The following is a 22512-nucleotide window of genomic DNA, read 5'->3' on the forward strand; positions in this document are numbered from 1 at the left end:
GATGTGTGGGTAGTGAAATAGAACACACAGTGGAAACATTAGGAAGGAAAAAAAAAAGATTTTAAATGTTATTTTGGGAGGACAGAAAATTATATAGGGATTGCCATGATTTCCCAGGGCTATTCTAATGAGACTAATGAGACAAGACATTTTGGTGAGGCTGAGATGAAAGTTACAGAATCCAGAACCCATCGGTACAGTAATGTTATATGCATAATGGCCACAATATAGAACATTATTTCATGCCCCTTTCTGTCAGTGCCTTTTAGGATCAAGTTATTTTTTTTTAAACCTTTGGTTTGGACCTGTAATTTCATAAGGGGGCACTCATTGAGAAAACTCCATTTACCAAGGCAGATCTGTAACTAGTTTGTAATTTATAAGTTTAGAGAGTTGTGGGGGTGGGGAGTGGGAGGGAAAGGAGGTGGTAGTAAGGGAAAGGAGATTGATACTAAGAGTTGAGGATATCCCAGAGTTACAAAGAAAATGTGTTTCAGTGGTAGGAATTGAACTCAGGTTTTCCTCTCTCTTGAGGCCTCTCTAATCATCACTTCATATTGACAGGGTCAAAGATTGCATAGATTGAACCTAGATTTATCTAAGCACTTTGTTGAATCTATTTAGTTTTAGCTAAAAGCTATAGGAAATAAATATTTTTGTGGTGCACATAAAGCTCGTGACTAGTTTACTTATAGATCTTATGGCTATTAAAGGCCAAGCATCTCTTTATCTCAGGTCTCCAAATTTACTGCTCCTGTGTTTATTATCTGGATTCTTGTGGAAATGGTGGAATATCATGACTTATATTCTTTTCTCTTTATGGCCACAAGAAAAAGTCTTCAGTGATTATCCTGTTCCATGAGGCTTAGTCTGTTATTAAGAGATTCTATTTAATATTTTTGAAGGGTGAGGATGGAGTGAGAAGGCCCACAGCCCAATTCTCCTACTCCTTAGTTTTTTTATTATTTTATTGAATAATGGTATCAGTAGCTCATCACAATGACTTTCTCTCCTTACCTATGCCTTTCAGAAGACTACTTCCTAACCAAAATTTTTTTGAATGTATTTTGCATTTGCTTGTATAATGATGCTTGCTTGGATCTGACCCGATTGCTAACATAAAGACTTTTTGAATCCTCTGTCATAGCGTGAGGAAGGCTCCTTTTGGTTGTGTAGCCAGAAAGTCCATGTCCTTAAAACTGGTTTAACTGGGATACTCTCTCTCTCTTTTTTTTGGCTTTGAAAGATAAATTTATTGTTTCAGATTATTTAAATGTTATAGATTTAGTTCTTTTTTCTTTTTTAAAATTAATTTTATAATTATAAAATTATAAATTTTTTTGACAGTACATATACATGAGTAACTTTTTAAAATAACATTATCCCTTGTATTTATTTTTCCAAATTTTCCCCTCCCTCTTTCTACTCCCTCCCCTAGATGACAGGCAATCCCATACATATTAAATGTGTTACAGTATAACCTAGACACAATATATATGTGTAAATCCAATTTTCTTGTTGCATGTTAAGAATTGGATTCCAAAGGTATAAGTAACCTGGGTAGAAAGACAGTAGTGCAAACAGTTTACATTCAATTCCCAGTGTTCCTTCTTTGGGTGTAGTTGTTTCTGTCCATCATTAATCAACTGGAAGTGAGTTGGATCTTCTTTATGTTGAAGATTTCCACTTCCATTAGAATACATCTTCATACAATATTGTTGTTGAAGTGTATAGTGATCTTCTGGTTCTGCTCATTTCACTCAGCATCAATTCATGTAGGTCTCTCCAAACCTCTCTGCATTCATCCTGCTGGTCATTTCTTACAGAGCAATAATATTCCATAACATTCATATACCATAATTTACCTAACCATTCTCCAATTGATGGACATCCATTCATTTTCAAGTTTCTAGCCACTACGAAAAGAGCTGCCACAAACATTTTGGCACACACAGGTCCCTTTCCCCTCTTTAGTATTTCTTTGGGATATAAGCAGTAGTAGCACTTCTGGATCAAAGAGTATGCACAGTTTGATAACTTTTTGGGCATAGTTCCAAATTGCTCTCCAGAATGGCTGGATTCTTTCACAATTCCAACAACAATGCATCAGTGTCCCAGTTTTCCCACATCCCCTCCAACATTCATTATTATTTGTTCCTGTCATCTTAGCCAATCTGACAGGTGTGTAGTGATATTTCAGAGTTGTCTTAATTTGCATTTCTCTGATCTAACTGGGATACTCTCTTTCCTGCATGCTACATACTGTTTTGTTCAGAGGGCAGAGATTGTTGCTCGTTGATGCCAAGGGCACCATGAACTGAATAGGTGAGAGAGGAAGAACTTCCTTACCTTGAACTCCCTTTTTCTTCTTAGCTCTCACATTTTTCTTAGAGAGTGTTTATGTTTCTGTTCTGTTTTGTTTATCCTTTTCAGTTTCTCAGGTGCTGGACAATAATCTCCACAGATCTTGGAGTTTGAGCCATGATGACTTTGGAGTCAGGATTTTAATCAGGAATTTGCAGCCAGCCAAGTAGGGAAGCTCTGAAAAGTCTGGACTCTCAGGACTCCAGAGTATGTGGGGTTTTGCACTTGTAATTGGGACTACTCTTTTGGAACTCAGCTAAACTATAAATATTCCCAGAGAATGATGTGGCACAAAGGAGAGTTGGGAGGTAAGTTTGCATATTTGTGATTATGTTATACCGCTTGAAATAAATATTCTTTCATAAATGCTAATCTGATTTTTTAGTAGCTAAGTGGAATTGGAATGCAGGCTCCCACCCCTACCACAGAGGAAACACCATTAGTGGGGCTCCAGTCATTTGCAGAGAGACTAGATAACCTTACATTCTCTTAAGGGTACTGAGAGAGGAGTGAAAAATGTAATCTATCTGGCTCTCTGACAGTGGGAGCCAGGGTGGTCAATGTCATATTACACTTATTTGTGTCCATGCATGTTCCTCAGAAGATTGTAAGACTCTTGATAGCAGAGACCATTTTAGTTTTTGTCTTTGTTTCATCAGTTTTGGTTTTGAGCAAGAACTTCTACATTCCACAATCTTAATAGCACTCACTGAAATAAATTAATCCTGTAGATGCCCTTCTGGCAATCTTTAATAGAGTTTTCTGTAACTGATAGAAATCCAGAGATTTCCCCCTTACTCCATTAATTGCAAAATTCAAGATTACAATCCCTAACATTAGACCACAGAATGAGTGGTGACACTAACAAATAGTGTCCTATATATAATTGGAATTCTCAATATAAATAGTGACTCTCCTCTCCCTGTCCCTCAATAGTATATGATTATTTTTTCTTCACCATTTCATTAGATATCTTTCATGTGCAAATCTCCATTTGTGTCTTTTGGTACCTCAATTGCAGTACTCAGACTGAAAAAGTAAGTTAATCATTTGGCTATCCTTTCCTCATCATATAATGAATTTAATGCAGTCACAGAAAATACTAAAAAGTGTAAAAAGGACAATTATTGAAAATTGTGTAATGGAAATAAGGGTGGAACTGGAGTCAGGAGGAGGGGTATTCAAATTTCACTTCTAATATTACTGAGTTATTGGCTTTGTGATTATGGGAAATACTCTCTGAACCGGTTTATCTATAAAATGGGCATGATGTTAATATCTGCAGTATTTGTTTCTCAGGGTTATTGTGAGGATCAGAGAAGACATGTGTAAAGTACTATGTAAATGTTAGCTATTATTAAAAGGGAAGGTCAAAAAAGAGGCATAATCAAGAGATTAAAGAATCAATTGTACTTTTGCCTTTGATAGCTGGTAGCAAATCCAATTTTCTTCAAATCTAGTCTTTAAGATCCTCCATCAACTCTCCAATTTTGTCTCATTTATTTTTGGCCTTCTACTTAAATTAAATTAATCTGTTTGTCCTCCTTTGTATAAATGTTACTTATTTCCACTCCTGTCTTTGCATATGCAACACTGGTTTTCTGGGATCCCTGCCCAGATAGTATTGTTGTAGGGATGGAGGACTCAGACAGATGCTATTCCAGAACTCACTAGTTTGGAGGCTTCTGGAAAGGGGGAGTTGAAAGAGAGGCGTTAGATTGACAGCTGTGCCATTAATAGGGTTTAAACATAACTTATTTCTTGATGCCAACATTCCTGTTTCTCTCTTCCCATCCTCTGATTGGATACAGCAATATAGTGATATTTAGCAATGTGAGAAAAAAATAAGGATCATTTTTTTGACATCTTGTTGGACTAATAAAATAGAACTCTCTCAACCACTGGTGCCAATTACTGGAATATGCCTGATCCCTGTGCAGTAATACAGTGAAGCAGATCCTTTTGTCCACTGTTGTAACAATGACTTGTCCTTAGATAATAGACTTGGCAGTTTGGTCTAAAAGGATTTCTTTCGATGGTTGTAAAAGTATTTGGTCTCTTCCCTGTGTCTTCTGCTCTTGAACAGAAAAAAAAATATTTTCTTATTCTTAGAATAAATCTTGCCACTTCCATTCTAAAAACTCTTTTCTTCCTTGACTATTCTCTTTTTCTTTATTCTTCTCTCTCCTGTGCAAAGCTTTATTTTTCTATCCTAAATTGTCATAGAATGATGCTGATTGATTGTTACTTCTAGGTGATCCAGAAAAAGATATAAAAACTAAATCTGTAATGTAGGAATTTGAATTTGTAATCAATGAGAATGGATTCCTTAGTATTTAATAAGTGTCTTTAATTTCACTTTGTCCTATCTAAGACCCATAATCATTGGACTTCAAGAGAGATTTTTTGACAAAACAGATGAGATATTCACTAATGACCCAACTGTTTAGTAAAAGAAAGAAGAGACAGAAATCTCCATCTTCCCCCTCACTCCCACCCCAGCAAAAGTGGCTGATGCTCCTTGATGCTGCTTGCCTTTGAAAGTTCCATCTCAGTTTGCACTGTCATATATTTTTTGTATAAAATTATAAACAAAAAAATGGTAGTTTTTAAAACCTTGTCTAATGTGATGAATGCTGACAAGGAGAGACATTTGGGAAAAGGTTTTGATTCCATTAGAGACAAAAGAGGTATTCCTGCTTCACCAGAGGCTGAGTTAGGGGGTAGTATGGAAAGATAGAGGTGGGAAACAGGGTCAATAAGTAGACACTGATATGATATAGAAGTCTCAAAATTAAGGGAGGTTTTCCACATTCCTAAGCAGCAAGTTCCCCAAAACAGGGGAATTTAAAAGCAGAGGAACATATCTTTATGTATATATTCCTAGACCTAACTGGGCCAAGCCCTTATACCATACTTGAGCTGAACCCAGATAGGATCAACTTCTAATGAAATATGTTTGCTTTCTGTAATTAGGATTGCCTCTCAGAATGTATGCTCCCACTTCTGATCTTGTCCATGCTTTCCTTCTACCCCTTTTATTTCCTTAAAAGTATTGATTATAACTTAAGTTTCACCTAATTGATTGCCAGTAATGTATTAATAAGACCTTATACACCAATCTCTCAATCAATAAATAAGAATCTATTAAGCACATTTAATGCATCAGGCACTGTGCCAAGTGCTGGGAATACAAAAAGATAGTCTTTGCCTTCAAGGAGCTTATAAACTAAAAGAGGAGACAATATACAAATAAATATATGTGAAGCAAGCTATATATAGGATAAATGGGAAATAATTAACTTAGGGAAAGCATTGGAATTAAAAGGGACTGGGGAAGGTTTCCTGTAGAAGATCGGATTTTATTTGGTCATTATATAATATTTCATGTTTTTCACTTACATATAAAACTTTTTTTAAATAGTTGTTTTTAAAACTTTGAGTTCCATATTCTCTGCCTTCTTCCCTTTCCTTACCTGTCTTTCTCATTGAAAAGGCACATATGAATCTATACAAAATATTTCTATAAAAGTCATGCTGCAAAAGAAAAGATATATCCTGTCCCCACTCCCCAAAAATCCTCAAGAGAAAGAAAGCTAAAAAATGTCCTTCAATCTGCATTCATATGCAATCAGTTCTTATTCTGGATATGGATAACATTTTTCATCACAAGTCCTTCAGAGTAGCTGCTGAGAATAGTAAAGTCATTCATAGATGATCATCCCACAACATTGCTCCTGTTCTGCACACAGTATAGTTCTTTCTTTTTTTAATTTTTTTTATTAAGAGTATATTTTTCAAATACATGCAAAGAAGGGGCAGCTGGTTGGTATAGTGGATAAAGCACTAGTCCTGAAGTCAGGAGGATCCGAGTTCAAATTTGGCCTCAGCCTCTTAACACTTCCTGGCTGTGTGACCCTGGGCAAGACACTTAACCCCAATTGCCACAGGAAAAAAACAAATAAACAAAAACCAAATACCTGTAAAGATAGTTTTCAACATTCACCTTTTCAAAACCTTGTATTCCAAATTTTTCTCTGTCTCTCCAGCTACCTTCTTCCCAAGACAATATGTAATATGACATTAGGTTAAACATATGCAACTTTTCTAAATATATTTCCATAGTCATCATTCTATGAAAGAACAATCAGATCAATGTGAAAAAAGAGAAAGAAAAAATAAGCAAACAAACAATAGAACCAAGAAAATATTATGCTTTCATCCACATTCAATTTCCATAGTTCTCCCTCTGGATAAAGATGACACTTTTCATCACAAGTCTATTGGAATTGCCTTAAAGCATCTCATTGTTGAAATGGGTTTTAAAAGTCAGTTCTATGAAGCATTTTCTGCTGTAGCCCACAGATCTATGTCTATACCTTTGTTTACCATTTCAGTATTCAATATCTGCTATACTTTGTTGCCTTTTTTATGATTTTAATCCCTAGAATATGCTCTTCAGTTTATAAGCATTTCTACTCCCTAGATTGAAAACATCTCAGAAGTCCATGTCTTTCATTTATAGAATTATAGAATTTGAGAGATGGAAGGGTTTACAAAGGTTCTCTAAGTTTAAGATCCCATCTACCCAAAGCAAGAACTTTCCCCTATAGGGGAAGAGAAAAAAAAATCTGATTTCTGCTTTTAGTTACAGAAGGTTTCTTACTATGTAAAGCAGTCTATTAGACAATTCTTCCTTACATTAAGCTGCCCTGTGACACATATTTCATTAGTCTTACTTTTGCTTTTAGAACTATAGAAAATAAATCAAGTCCCTTTTAACATGACAGTCTTAAATTATCAGAAGAAAACTAACAGATTCCTCTCAGCCTTCTTTCTCTAGATTAATCACACGCCATTCCTTGAAATTATACTCCTCATGTAAGATATAATTTTGGTCCCCATTATCATGCCTTCCTTTTTCTGGACAAGCCCCTGATAGTCAGTGCCTCTTTCTTTAAAAATGCTGCACAGAATCAAATAGATTATTTCTCCAAATTGTATGTGACTAGCATAGACTAGAGTGAGATGGTGATATTTCTGCATCTGGACATTGTTTCTATAAATGTAGCCCAATTCAATGGGCATTTAATCTTTTTTTGGTTTACTTTGTCTATAGGGTGTAACGAGGTGCTTTATGAAACCTTGGATGAAATTGAATTGTGCTTATAACATTCATCTGCTTTATCATTGTCCTATTAAATACTTGGCCTAGTGTTTATATAAGACAACATGGTGAATAGGAAAAAGTGAAGATTTAATGTAGGAGGACTTGCATTCAAATTCTTACTCTTTGATTTACTGTCTATGCAACATTATATAAGTCACTTAACTATTCTAAGATTAGATCTGGGAAAAGAAGAAGCTAGACTAGATTACCTCTAAGATCCCTTCCTATTTAACCAGAAGTGTTTGAGCAGAAATTGGATGATCATTTGTCAGTGATACTATAGGAAAGGCTCTATTTTCCCTTCTATCTTTCAAGTTCTATGATTTTATACAAGAAAGATATGAACTCTGAAATATTTATAATAATATTATGACCTTTTCCTCTTTCAAATCTAGCTAAATGCTTTGTACCTAAGTTTGTCCAACTGGGTACCATAGGTATTTGAATTTTATCAGTGAGTAAGGAGTTTTAAAGTAAAGGAGAATTTCTACCTACAGAATTTCATATGGGGCAATTGGGGTGGTTTTCTCAGCATTTCTAAAGTTATTGATTACTCTGACAAAGTGTAGGTTGACCATCACCAGAGTAATTATACACTATGTTCAGAAGGGACATCTATGTGGCATAATACTAAGAGTACTAGATCTGGTTCAGAGCTTCCTGAATTTATATCTGGCCTTAGACACTTACTTGCTGTGTCACTTAGGCAAGTTATTTAACTGCTGTTTCCTTTAGTTTCTTCATCTATAAAATGGGAATAAAAATAGCACCTATCTCCTAGAGTTGTGAGAATCAAATGAGATAATAATTGTAAAACACTTAGTACAGTGCCAGGTATATATTAAGTACTATGTAAATAAATATTAGCTACTATTATTATCATTATTGCCATCATTCTTGTTATTATTAGTAGAAAAGCCTAAACCTTCCAGATGAAGTTGTCCATACATTTTACAATATTTAATTTGAAAAGCAATTTAATGCTTAGAAAGCAATTATCTTTTTTTTTTTTTAAATGATTGATTACTTTGTTTATCTGGTAACCTATACCTGAAGGAAAAAAGAATAAGGAAAAAGTAATATCCCAATGAATTTACTCTTTAGTTAGAAGATGAATGGTTGCTGATTGCTACAGACTGAATTCTATCTTATTTACTTAGTAATGTCTTTGTTACTAGGAGACCATATTTCATGTTTTAGACCTTCTTATAAAAATTAAATGTGCCTTTATTTTTCAGGCAGATATCTACTGGTTTTTGAAATCTTTATATACTGTTTCCCAAACCATTTTCTATTAAATTCTGTTACACACATTTAATTTGGTTCAAAGATGGTTTTACTTCAGTCCTTTGAAGCAGATTTATATTGTACACCTAATCAATTGATTTGTGACTTTGAAAATGTTTGCAAACCTGTTCCTTATTCTTGGAGAACTGCTGTGTCAAGTCCGCTAATGTTTTTAAGGTCATTGCTACATTCCTTTCTCCTTCACTACCACTGAGTGGTTTGGACATGAGAACTAAATGCACTCCTTTGATGAGAAGTGGCAGCAACTTGATTCATTCATTTTGTTAGGTTCAAGGCTTGCTACTTGCCTTGAATTTCTGCAGATCCATTATTCTTATAGTATTTTTTTTTATTACTTTTGAAAAGAACTTTCAAAGAGGGTATTAGTTAATAATTCAACTCCACCCTTATCTGAAACTTCCCATTTCTCTCCTTCCTGTCCCATATGTAGATGTAAGGTATTATCTTTTGTTCTGGAGTGAGAGGAATTAAAAGAAAGTGACATTTTCAATTCACAGTAGCATTATAATGTATAGTTAAGCAGGCTACTATAGTAAAAAAGAAAAACTCTGAACCAGATGCTAAAAACCATTAAGCTTGTTTATGGAAGTATGTCACCTGTCCTTCAGGTGGAAAACTACAATCAGGGCTTTTTGTTGTTGTTGTTGTTGTTTTGTTGATTGTTTAGACTTAAGAAGGTGATGAAAAAATATTAATAATGAAGCTTAAACATGAAGATATGTTGTATGTATGTTCACTCCCCCTCCCTAGCAGTTGTTAAATATTTACAAATATACTCATAGAGAGAAGGATGAATTTTGCAGTACCCAGCAGAGAAGGTGGAATGTTTATGTTTCTGGCACAGTACTGTAGGGTAGTCTAGAGAAGGATAAAGAGGGATATAGTAGCACTTCTTCACTTTCCAAATTATTGGGGAAAATGAGGTATCCCTTGAAATAAATAGGACTCCATGACTCAAAGAGAACTGAAGGATGCTTCTCTCTTCTTTTTTCTCTAGCCTCATCCTTTCATTCTCTCTCTTCACTCAGATGTACAGCAGTAATTTCCACCAACAAGGAGAGAGTCCCAAAGCAGTGGCCTTTGGGACTAGGGATACATTCCTTCCCAGGCCAAAACTTTTACAATCCCTTTTGAAGATTATTTGGGGAAAGTATAAAATGTATAAGTATAGTGAACAAATACAAATTTCAGTGTTTAAAACAACAAGCATAATTTTCCTGGCATCTAGGACTATTGAAAATAAAATAAAACAAATGTAAACAGCACACTTCATAGACATGGAATCAAATAAGTCACCTAATGAAAATATATTTATCTACATACAAGACATAAGACATACACTTTTTAAAAGTACTTGCATCTTCACAATATACAGTAATGATTCAAAAGCTATAAGATTGGCTAACTTATAAAATAAAGCTAGTTAATTGCAATAACAGTATCAGTAGGCCTATATTGATGTTTCTTATTTGATCTTTACCACTTATTTGATCTACCTGTTATGTAGATTTTATTATTACCCCTATTTTATAGACAAGAAAGGTGAGGTTAAGAAGGGTTACATTACTTACCCAGAGTCATAAGATGTTGTTTGAAGTAGTATTTGAATCTGACTCCAAATCCAATACTCTATCATTAGTTTCCGCCAGCTTGTATACTTGTAGATAAATAAATACAAAGTATATTTATAATAATAAAAAAAAATTCAGAAAATAGGGATTACTAATGACATGGGTGAGAACAGGATTTAGAAGGAAGGAAGTAAAAAAGCATTTATTAAGTACTAACTGTGAACTGAGGGGAGGAAGGAAGGGAGAAGGGAGGAAGTTAGCTGGTACAGTGCATAGATCACTGTCCCTGGTGTCATGAAGACATCTTTCTGAATTTAAATATGATATCAGACCTTTACTAGTTATGTATCCTTGAGTGATTTTCAACCCTGTGTGCCTCATTTCCTCATTTATGAAATTAACTGGAAGAAAAATGGCAAAATTTCTAGTATCTTTGTTGGAAAACTCCAAATGTGGTCATGAAGAGTGAAATATGACTGAAACAACTAAACATCATCCTGAGTCACATATTGTACTAATTGCTTTACAAATATAATTTCATTTGATGATGATGATATCAACAACAGCTAACATTTATATGGTGCTTCCTATGAGTCAAACAGTCACTGTGCAAAAAGTTTACAATTATCTCAATTAAGCTTCATAACAACCCAAGATGTTCTTATTATTCTTATTTATTACAGAGGAAAGTGAAGGGAATTGTGGTTAAATGAGTTGTCCAAATAAGAGATAGTACTTGAATTGCACTTTGAAGGAAATATCCATTGTATTTTATGAGGAGGGAATTGTGGGAATTATTCTAAACATGACAGACTACCATGGATGAGTGCAGAGTGGGAGATGGGATTATGTATAGAGAACAGGTAAGAGGTCAGTTATCAAACTGAAAAGGGAATCTGTGAAAGGGAACAATATAAAGTAAAATTAGAATGATAGGTGAGAACTAGATTATAGAGGGCTTCAAATGGCACTCTCACTTTTATTGTAGAGACAATAGATATGCCTAAGCCACCATGAGGACTTAGACTTGAAGAGAAAATAGATGAAAAATCTGCAGAAAAGATTACAAGATTGCACAGAGCATAATATAATGTTGAAGGAGAATTTCAATGATCTGGACATCTTCTGAAACTTTCTCCAACCCAGTCACAATAGATAATAATTGCTTTACTTATATTAATGATTATTTTGATTTGCAAAAGCTAGAGGAAAAATCAGGCCAATATATATCTAGACCTGAATTCACCATCTTTGTTTTTCTTCTCCCTCTATCCCCTTCTTCTTTGTTACCTGGAATTTCAAAAGCTCAGCCTATTTTCCTCCTGGCTCTGTTTCTGACCTTCTCTGAACTTAAATATTAAGACTTCCTACTCTTGGCTCATCTTCATTCCATTATAGCCTATTATATTATGGCCCACTTATTACAGGATATCTCTCTTTTTTAAATTAAAACTTTTTTTTATTTTCAGAACATTATGCAAAGATAATTTTTAACATTCACCCTTGCAAAACCTTGTGTTCCAAAAATTTTTCCCCTCCCTTCCCTCCACCTTTTCCTTTAGACAGCAAGTAATCCAATATACGTTAAACATATGAAATTCCTCTATACATATTTCCACAATTACCATGATGCACAAGGAAAATTAGATTAAAAAAAAACAAGGAAGCAAACAGCAACAACAAAAAAGTGAAAATATTATGTCGTGATCCACACTAAGTTCCTTCAGTCCTCTCTCTGGGTACAGATGAATTCTCTTCATCACAAGGACATTGGTACTGGCCTGAATCAGCTCATAGTTGAAAAGAGCCATATCCATCAGAATTGATCACCATACAATTTTGCTGTTGCTGTGTACAATGTTCTCCTGTTTCTACTCACTTCATTTAGTATCAGTTCATATAAGTTTCCCCAAACCTCTCTGAAATTATCCTGTTGATTGTTTCTTATTAACATTCCATAATATAATATACCAAAACTTATTCAATATCCAACTGATGGGCATCCATTCAGTTTCCAGTTTCTTTCCACTACAAAAAGGCTGCTACAAATATTTTTGTACATGTGGGTCCTATCCCAGTACTTAAAAGAAAAACTTGTCAAACTATAGGAAGAATTTTCATTCAAAATAAATATAAATTACATAAAATATTTTATATCACAAAATATAAAATATCTTTACACAAATAAAATATAGATGGAAAGATTTTCAATGTCTATGTGTCATGTCAATGTGACAAAATGATATCATCAAAATTATTCTATATATTTTTGTCATATCACCTTGGTTAATAAAGAATTATTTTATAGAATGAGATAAAAATGGCAAAATTTCAACTAGAGGAATAGAAAGTCAACAATATCAATAGATATGCAAAAAGTGGGAATAACTATGGTGGTAATTCTCAAAATTATTTGGTATTGTATTGAAAATAGAAATCAATTAGGATAGATTTTTGTAAATGAGACCTGGAAGCAATGGAACATACTTGCCAAAGTTTAACAAATCTAGGAACACAAATTATTGGGGTAAGAACTTCTTACTACATAAAGTAGAAAAATTGTAAAGCAGTTTGCCAAGTTAGATCAGTATCTTGCATCATATATCACAATAAGCTTCAAATGTCTATAAGATCTAATTGTAAAAGGATATGGTAAGAAACTGGAGGAGAATGGAAATATATATATATATATATATATATATATATATATATATATATATATATATATATATATATATATATATTTTTTTTTTACTATGACCAGGGGGAGAATTCTTAAAGTAATAAGGGAGAGGATCTTTGTATTAGACAAATTAAATAAATTTCCAATTGTGCTATATAAATAAAAGAGAATATTTTTATGCCCTAAGAATTCAAAATGTAAAGAAATCAAAGGAATTTGTATATTTGTATGAATGGACACAGAATAGAAATAAGTAGAAACTGGAGAATACCTTATACAATGGCCATATTATTGTAAAATACAAGTCAAATCAAGTTAAGAAGCATTTCATTAGTGTATTTTACATGCCAGTTACTATGCTAAATAGTGGAACACAAAGCAAAACAAAAACAGTTATACCCCTGATGGAGCTAACAATCTAATGGGGGACACTACCTACAAACGACTCTGCAAAACAAGCTACAAATAGGTTAAACTGAAAGCAATCACAGAAGTAAGGCACTAGTACTAGGCAACCCTTCTTGAAATTCATCTGGAACCTAAAGAAAGTCAAGGAAAGCAGGAATTGGAGATGAGTAGACATTGGAGATAGATAAATGTAGAGTTGGGAGCTAAAATAATTTGTGTCAAGGATAATAGGAAGTCAGTTACTGAATTGTTGAGTTTAGAAAAGAATATGGTGATAAGAGACTGGAAAGGAAGGAAGAGACCTTGTTCAACAATTTTGAAAGACATCAAAATTCTGGTCATTGTTGCAAACCATTGTTATTTCAGAGAACTGATGATAGAGCATGCCTCCCTTCTCTCAATAGAAAAGTGATAGACTATAAATGTGGAATGAGACATATATTAACAGATTTGGTAAATGTGTTAAGGTTTTACTTGTTTGTCTTTTGATTCAAGGAAGTTATTCTGTTCACTGCATAGACCAGGACATCAAGGGGAAATGTCAATGAGGTTAAAAAAAAAGAACAGCAGTCAAATATTTATTTAAAATCATTAAAGAAATTGCTTAAATAGTCCCATTTTAGAAAAAGAAATAAAACAAGCTATTAATCAACTTCCTAAAAAAATCCCCAGGACCAGATGGTTTTACATGTGAATTCTACCAAACATTTCAAGAACTCCAATGTTATATAAACTATTTGAAAAAAATAGGGAATGAAGGGCTCCTACCAAACTTTCTACACAAATTAAGTCAGATCTAACCAATTGTAAAAAATATTAAGTGCTCTTGGATAAGTTGAGCAAATATAATAAAGATGACAATACTACCTAAAGTAATCTATTTATTTAGTGTTATATCAATCAGGTTCCCAAAAACCTATTTCAATAACCTAGAAAAAATAACAACAAAATTCATCTAGAAGAACAAAAAGTCAAGACTTTCAAGGGAACTAATGAAAAAAAAATCAAATGAAGGTGGCCTAGCTGTATCAGATCTAAAAGTATATTATAAAGCAGCAGTCACCAAAACCATTTGGTATTGGCTAAGAAATAGACTAGTTGATCAGTGGAGTAGGTTAGGTTCAAAGGACAAAATAGCCAATAACTTAAATGATCTAGTGTTTGACAAACCCAAAGACCCCAGCTTTTGGGATAAGAATTCACTGTTTGACAAAAACTTTTGGAAAAATTGGAAATTAGTGTGGCAGAAACTAGGCATTGACCCACACTTAACACCATACACCAAGATAAGGTCAAAATAGGTTCATGATTTAGGCATAAAGAATGAGATTATAAATAAATTAGAAGAAAGTAGGATGGTTTACCTCTCAGACCTGTGGAGGAGGAAGGAATTTGTGACCAAAGAAGAACTAGAGATCATTATTGATCACAAAATAGAAAATTTTGATTAAATCAAATTGAAAAGCTTTTGTACAAATAAAACTAATGTAGACAAGATTAGAAGGGAAACAATAAACTGGGAAAACATTTTTATAGTCAAAGGTTCTGATAAAGGCTTCATTTCCAAAATGTATAGAGAATTGATTTTAATTTATAAGAAATCAAGCCATTCTCCAATTGACAAATGGTCAAAAGATATGAAAGACAATTTTCAGATGAAGAAATTGAAACTATTTCTAGCCATATGAAAAGATGCTCCAAGTCATTATTAATCTGAGAAATGCAAATTAAGACAACTCTGAGATACCATTACACACCTGTCAGATTGTCTAGGATGACAGGAAAAAGATAATGCTGACTGTTGAAGGGGATGTGGGAAAACTGGGACACTGATACATTGTTGGTGGAATTGTGAATACATCCAGCCATTATGGAGAGCAATTTGAAACTATACTCAAAAAACTATCAAACTGTGTATACCCTTTGATCCAGCAGTATTACTACTGGGCTTATATCCCAAAGAGGTCTTAAAGAAGGGAAAGGAACCTGAATGTGCAACAATGTTTGTGGCAGCCAGAAATTGGAAACTGAGTGGATACACATCTATTGGAGAATGGCTGAATAAATTGTGGTATATGAATATTATGGAATATTATTGTTCTGTAAGAAATGACCAACGGGATGATTTCAGAAAGGCCTGGAGAGACTTACATGAACTGATGATGAGTGAAGTGAGCAGGACTAGGAGATCATTATATACTTCAACAATAATACTATATGATGATCAATTCTGATGGACATGGTTCTCTTCAACAATAAGATGAACCAAATCAGTTCCATTTGTTCAATAATGAATAGAACCAGCTATCTCCAGTTAAAGAACTCTGGGAAATGAGTGTGAACCACTACATAGCATTTCCAATCCCTCTGTTTTTGTCAGCTTGCATTTTTGATTTCCTTCACAGGTTAATTGTATATTATTTCAAAGTCTGATTCTTCTTGTGCAGCAAAATAACTGTATGGATATGTATACATATATTGTATTTAACATATATTTTAACATATCTAACATGTATTGGTCTACTTGCCATCTGGGAGAGGGGGTGGGAGGAAGGAGGGGAAAAGTTGGAACAAAAGATTTTGCAACTGTCAGTGCTGAAAAATTACCCATGCATATATCTTGTAAATAAAAAGCTATAATAATTTTTAAAAAATCATTAAAGGAATGTTAGTGATCACAGAGAACACACATGGATTCATCTTACTTAGATTTTAGCAAAGCAATTAACATTTTCTCAAGTTATTCTTGTGAATGAGATGGAGAAGTAAGGAATAAAAAAATAGTATAGTTAGGTAGACTTGGATTTGATTCTATTCCCAGACCTAAGAAGTAGTCATTACTGATTCCATGTAAACTTGGAAGAACGTCTCCCATGGTATGCCCCAGGTATCTAAGCTTGGCCTCTTCTGATTAAATTTTGTCAATAACTTTGAAATAGTCATAAATTGCAGATGATCATATTAGCAGATGACATTAAACTGGAAGAAATAGCCAACATATTGGATGACAGAGATGTCAATTGGATGGAACCATCCTCTAACCTGTGGGTGATGGGAGATGAACTAAGCAAGCAAGAGTCAGAAAAGTCAGGAATCATACAGAAGTTTAATTTCAAAATGAGGAAAATGACTTATAAACAAGGACGCATGTGCCAGAGTCCTGCCCCTAGTTGGAGGGTCCTGAGGCAGTGTGGGGAGAGCTCAATACTTATACCTATGACTACACAGTAAGTTGTAGACTTGATGATGAGGGGTAAAATCAAAGATGAGACAACTTTGATTCAGAGTAGGATTTCAAGACTGTTATATGGGTAATTTTTTGAGCTTGTTCAGTGCTTGTTGAAGCTCAGAGAATATCTGGTGCTGGTCAAAGAAATACAGCAATTATGTGATTCTGCCCAGGATGAGATAATCTAGAATATGAACACAAAGGATTGTTGTTATGGTAAATTCAGGGCACACCCTGCTTGCTGGGTCTTAGCTCTGAAAAATAGGATGTTCCTCATTATCTTGACAGAAATAGTATCTAAAGTGATCTTATTTGGTTTGCTTTGTTAAAGATCCTTTCTTTCTTTCTGTTATGGTATACTAAATGCAAAGCAGAAGGAAAAAATCCAAAAGACTCCTCTTGGTTAGAGAAATATTTTTCTTGCAGTAACTGAAATTAGGTAGATTCCCTGTTAAATATTGTATCAATAAATTTCTCATATGTACTTTGTATACATGTGTCTTTTTATTTTTTTAGTCAGAAAAACTGTATTTGAATGGGAAAATGGATATACATTTCTTTATGCTCCTTGTTTTTATTTTAAAATTTTATAATTGTTTCTTATTAATTAAGCTTGAATTGGTAAAACTGATCCTGTTTTTACTTGTTCCATTGTTAGCAAAATCTCTGACATGTTCATAGATAAAATATCCATCTAAAATGAAATTTTGAGTAGATTTTTATGGGATTTTGAATAAATATAACAAAATAAAATTTAATATTTAAGTGTAAAAATGGTTTAAAAGCAGACTCACAAAAGAAGGGAGATATAACTAGAAGGCAGTTTGTCTGAAAAATATTTAGTGTATCATTATCTTGATATGACTCAGCAAAGTGATTTATGGCAGGAAATGTGATTTTATGTGATCTTAAGTTGCTTTAAGAAAGGAATATTAACCAGAAGTGAAGAGTTCTACTTCATTTTGACCTGGTCAAATACATCTAGAGTATTGGCTTCAGTTCAGTTTTTTTTATTTTTATTTTTATTTTTTTATTTTAGGAAGGAGTCTTCTCCCTATTGTTGTATATCTTTTCAATTAGATATCTAGCTCCTGCACAAGGGCCATGTTAATTGGTGAGAGTTCACTCCACATAGCCAGCCCCAGTTACTTCTTGCTATTACTACCAGTCCCATTTTACTAGGTAATTGCACCAATAGTGTTTCTGGAAAGGGAACATCACATGATTGCCTTATTACTCTATTCATTATTTGTGTAACTTCACCCTTCCATGGCTAACACTGTCTGTGATTCCTCTCCCTTTAGACTGTAAGTTCCTTGAGGACAGGGACTATTTTTTATATTAGTACACCTAGATATAATGCCTATCATATAGAACACACTTAATAAAAACTTTTCATTCATTTATTCAGGAACATCATTTCAAAAAGGCATCTACAAAAGTATAAATAGATTGGAGAAGTGCCTTAAAATTTTGCTGTAAGAGGAAACACTGAAGGAATGTACAATATCTATCCTGAAGAAAGAATTTAGGGTTTCAGTGAGTATGATAGCAGTGTCTTAGTATATGAAGGCTGTCATCAAAAAGTCAATGAAGTGCTGTACTTGGCACCAGAAAGCAGCACTAGGAACAATGGGCAGAAATTTCAGAGAGCCATATTTAGGCTACATATATGGAATAAATTTTATATAAACTTTTGGATAAACAGTGAAATGGATTACTGTGATTCATAAGTGGTTTGTTTCTATTCACTGGAGGTCTTCAAAGATAGATTTTTTTTTTTTTTGAGTAGGTTATAAAGGAGATTCAGCTTCAGGGAGGTGTTGGAATAAATGGTCTCTGACAACTCTTCCAACTCTGCAATTCTGTGATTCAATTATGTCTTGTCAATCAATAAGTGAATTTCTTCCTTTCACTCTCTTTTTCTTACCTGAAATGTCTTATTTACTGGTACTGGAAAAAGTAACTATAGAAACTTAAATTCTTTGCTTATTTTGGATTAAGATGTAGGTTAAGAAAGAGAAAGTAAATATTTAATTCCCCTCCCTTCAAAAAGAAACCTAATACCTTTAAACTAAGTTTGATGACATAATTGCTCCTTTTAGAAATCTTATGCTAAATGTTTGTCACAATTCATGTGAATAATTCATGATTGAACTAAAGAACCATAAGATTACACTTTTTCTTGTCTCAGTTTTGAGAAGTAAATGCTTTATTTTTCTTTAACAGAAATAGAAATGCTTCACATTGGCCTTATTATGAATTTTCCCCTTACTATTTGTGTGATATTTCCCAGGTGTGTCATACTTATCAAGAGCTTTACTCCTTAGTAGGAAGAAACAGACTCCTTTCCATTCAGTAAACTTCAGTGACACTCCATTACCTCCAGGATCAAATATAAAAGCTTTAAAAGTCCTTTATATCCTGTTCCAGTATTTTTTTTTTTTCACTTTACTCCTGTTCAAATACTTTGTGACCCAATGCCACCAACTTTTCCCATATGGGAATGCTGCTTTTCCTTATTCACGCTTTCTGCCTTCTCAGACTTTCTTCAAGTCTCAGCTGAAGTCCAAACTTTTACAAGAAACCTTTTTTGATTCCCGTTATTCTTGATGTATTCCTTCTTCTGATTAAATCTAATTTATCTTCTTTATAATTAATGAATATGTATTTGTTGTTGTCTCTCCTGTTTGTCTATGAGCTCTTTGAGGGAAGATATACATATCTTTGGGGTTTGGATAAATACACCCAAAAATACTTCAAGAGAGACTGGAACCCCAATATAAAGTGCTATTGCTTTTTCTCCACTCATCTGTATATATGTGCATGTGCATATGCACACACATGCACACACACACATATAGAAAACACACAAAAATGCATAGGCATGCTGAGTTCACATCTGGTTACCCACTTACCTTTACAGCAATCTGTTTTTCAGGAAAAGGGACAGAAATTTCCTAATCTGCTAATCAAAATTGGCCTTTAGGATCTGACTATTAACTCCCTCTTTTGGTTGGCTTTGTCCAAAACATAATGACAATGAAAAGCAAATCATAGGAATTAGATGTGATTGATAATTTATGTTGAAATAGAAGTTTTTTTCTCCCTAAAATGGTATTACTCAAAACAATAAATGGAGAATATAGGGCACTCCTCATTTTGCCACAGAATCCTTTGTGTATCCCTAAACTTAACCAGTGATTTCTCAGACACTGTTAGAACTAGAGATATAAAAGAGGGCAAAAAATAATTCCTGCTTTTAAGGAACTCACAAACTAATGGAAGAAGATAGCATATTAAAAAAAAGTTACTAAAGGGAGGAAATGACAATAGAGGGAAAAGGGGAGAAAGGATATAGCCTGGGAGCATGATAAAGTACTACTGCAGCATCCCCTGCCCTGAATGTCTCTCTTAAGTGCAAGAACTAGAAGGAGCTTTCCAATGTCTATCCTAACTGCTCCATGGGCAGAGAGTGCTGAGGAGTTTGGTGTGATCTGTAGGATGAATAATTTTTGGAACCTGTGATGAAGTCCAAGAGAACAGTGGGACATTCTACTCCTCTTCATCGTAGCTACCAATTATATATCACTTTGAATATCATCTTGGATGATCCAAAGATATTCCAGGGAAGCATGGGTTCTATCAAGCTAGAAAGACTTTGATCATAGCTTTGTATAGACTATATATATGTCTGTCATTTGAAGACCAACCCAATCGGAGTTTTCAGAGTCTCATTTTCAGTATAGTTGGTGAATTTTAAGTTGTGGGAATTCATAATGGCTACCTATATACTAAAGTACAAAGTGGTTTCTGCCTGGATTCAGTGGAGCAAGTCACCAAACTGACAAGATCCTTGAAGTATCTTTTGTAATTGTCTTGTTAAATTAAACTATTCACACGAATGTTTTTACTTCAGGTTTTTGTGAGTTAGGTATACCCTGAATAATGAGCCTTATTGAGTCCCTTGGGGGTCGACTGTTGAACATTACTTAGAACATCTTTATGCATAAATACTCAGAAATATAAAGAGGGAAAAGGAGCTTATCCTCCCTACCCCCATGTGACAATCTTGATGCCTCAGAACACAACAATGCTGCACTTCCCAACAGATGAATTTAGCAAGTGCTTAAAAGACCTTCAAGTTTACAGAAATGTTTTGATTATCAAGTAGTATCTAAATTGACTTTCTCTAGTGGAAGCTGTGTTGAAACAAACCAAGATATAAATTGTTTGTTATGATGGTTGAATTCTTCCTCTCCCTTTCTATTCACTAGCTACCCTTTTGCAGGAGACTTGAAGCCTGAATTCTAGTTCCTGAATTGGCTTAGTACTATCAGGACAAAGAATATATTCCAGGTTGTTAATGTTCTTATTTGCCAAAGTCTTTGAGGTGTTTCAAGTTTAACATCAATGTTACATGATTCCTTAATGTCCCAACTTGTCCCCTTCAATGAAATACTCAGCATTGTAATTGTTAAATTTCGTACAATTTTAATTTTTTGTAATAATTGGAAAAGTACCTTATCATATTAGATTTTAAAATTTTTATGGAATGATTATCAGCTCTTCTCAAATTTATTTCCTTTTACTTTCTTATTATTTTATTCAATAAAGTTAATGATTTTTATACTTTATAATTCATCTTTTGTTGGGCAAGCTTATAAATTCTTGCTCTGCTTTAAAAATGAAATAGTGCAGTACTAATATCCTATATGTATATTCTTTAAATAAAAACACAAATGTTTAAAGCTACAAAGTAAATGAAACATTCCTGATTTCATGGATTGCTTAAGCTTAAAAACATTCATTATTAACTCATTTGACAGTAGGCCTCTTTTTTATTTAAACAGTATAACATTTTAAAATGACTTTTCTAAAATATCATAATCATTTTGCTTTGCTTTTTAATATTGCAAATTTTGAAGAAAAATCCCCTAAAGTCTTGGTACTGTGTGATGCCAGAAAATTTTATTTCTGAAACAAACATTCCTTTTCAGTCTGATCTAGGTCATATGTGGATTCTTCACAGTTATTTACATGTGGTATTTTCACTAAATGGAGCATTGTCACATATAAATCAAACATTAAAAGAACTCTCACTGTGCTTAGAAAGATCTACTGGGCACTGGGCTTAGAAAATAGTCAATCAATGATTCTATTTTATTGCAATATGCATTTTGTATAATTATTAAGTTGGAGATAGAGAAGGTAGAAAATTTTATTTCTGTTGTGCTCATTTTCTATCACTTCTTTTTTGGATGAGGCAATCAAGGTTAAATGACTTGTCCATGGTCACACAGCTAGTATAAAGTGTTCCAGGCTTGATTTGAACTCTGATTCTCTTAACTCTATAGCTGGCACTCTTTACACTGTGCCACTTGGCTGCCCTCTATTCTCTTTCTAAATCTACTCATGATGCCAGATATTACTGCTTTGTTAAAAAAAAATTTAAAAAACCTTGTTGCTATTTTTAGAGCTTTTTTATTATCATTGTTATTATATTTTTGGTCAATGATGAACATAACTAATAGGTTTTATTTTATGATTTCTCCTCTTGGGCAAACTAAATCACTTTTGTGACATATTAGGTATGTCTCTCTCCCTATGTACTCAGTTTACTGATGCAGGCAGAAGGCAGAGTAGGCTCATTTTCTGTGAATGAGTCACATCGCACTAAACAGGTTCTACTCTCATGGTTCTCATTTTTGATTCAATATATGTCAGACTTTGCAGAATTTTTTTTTTCTTTTAGAAATTTTTTGGTTTTATTATCAGA

The 22512-nt window shown here is 33.6% G+C and overlaps 1 long non-coding RNA gene across 2 annotated transcripts in view; it reads left to right on the forward strand.

The window, feature by feature from the left end:
- Positions 1-2123: 2123 nt before the first annotated feature.
- The window catches only part of LOC141563002 (uncharacterized), a 168754-nt gene continuing 148365 nt past the window's right edge, over positions 2124-22512 (forward strand). The window contains exons 1-2 of one of the 2 annotated variants that reach the window (XR_012488297.1): positions 2124-2325; positions 2434-2672. This is a non-coding gene — a long non-coding RNA (uncharacterized LOC141563002). Of the gene's footprint in view, positions 2326-2349; positions 2673-22512 lie in introns of those variants that run through there. The other variant, XR_012488296.1, reaches the window with a different exon arrangement.

Source organism: Sminthopsis crassicaudata, chromosome 3, assembly GCF_048593235.1.
Source record: "Sminthopsis crassicaudata isolate SCR6 chromosome 3, ASM4859323v1, whole genome shotgun sequence".
Classification (NCBI taxonomy): Eukaryota; Metazoa; Chordata; class Mammalia; order Dasyuromorphia; family Dasyuridae; genus Sminthopsis; species Sminthopsis crassicaudata.